An 852-nucleotide genomic window follows, 5' to 3' on the forward strand; every position below is an offset into this window, starting at 1 on the left:
TACCCCATGATATAACAGGTCAGTTTTGCAGAAATGGCACTACCTTGTTCTTTTGCAGTGTGACCAATTCAAGCAACTCAAAAATCAACTCTTGAGGTTGAAACGTGGGAGTCAGTTAGCATTAGTAATCTTTAGATGATTGATTTAATAGTACTTTTGCCAAAGTTGAAGAAACAAGTGCCCTGTCAAGGGCATAATGTTACCAGAAAACCTGAGCTAAAGGCAGTTACAACTTGGGACTTCCCTGGTGGTCCAGTGGTTAAAACTCTGCACTTCCAGTGCAGGGGGCCTGGGTTTGATCCCCAGTCAAGGAATTAACAGTTGGTATACCACCTGGTGTGGCCCCCCCCAAAATTAATTAATTAAAAGTTACAAAAACTACCACTTTAGCTCTGAACTTTAAGGGAGGGAGAATGAAGGAAATAAACCATGAAGATACTTAATAGGTAACAGAGCCCAATTCATGGCATGGTGGGAGAGAACTTTAAGGATAAAATTCTATTTCATCCATTTATTCTGATGAATCCATGAAGTTAACTCTCAGATTAAAGTTAATTGCAATGGCAATTTCACATTACAAATCAATTTCCCCCTAAATATTTCTCTGTGTCATTGACTCCGAAATATTTAAATCCAGTGCTCATTTCTGCTCAAGGATTCACAGCTCTTGGGAGATTTAGCTGCTGCTGCTGCTCTCGGGTCTCATGTTGCCCTAATTTTCCTATTTCTTTCCGCTGCACAAGTCCTCAGTTTGAGCATTTGCAAGATAGAATCTCTTAGTTATGCCGACATTTGTCTCTGAAAGGAGAGTCGACACTTCCCAGTCAATGCACTGCTTTTTTCACTTAAGAT

General features: G+C 40.1%; 1 non-coding gene across 1 annotated transcript; it reads left to right on the forward strand.

Moving 5' to 3' along the window:
* The first annotated feature begins 241 nt into the window (after positions 1-241).
* Positions 242-314, forward strand: TRNAG-UCC (transfer RNA glycine (anticodon UCC)). Its single transcript has one exon. It is a non-coding gene; the product is annotated as a tRNA-Gly (tRNA).
* Positions 315-852: the final 538 nt, after the last annotated feature.

The sequence above is a fragment of the Bos taurus genome, chromosome 22, assembly GCF_002263795.3.
Source record: "Bos taurus isolate L1 Dominette 01449 registration number 42190680 breed Hereford chromosome 22, ARS-UCD2.0, whole genome shotgun sequence".
In the NCBI taxonomy this organism is placed as follows: Eukaryota; Metazoa; Chordata; class Mammalia; order Artiodactyla; family Bovidae; genus Bos; species Bos taurus.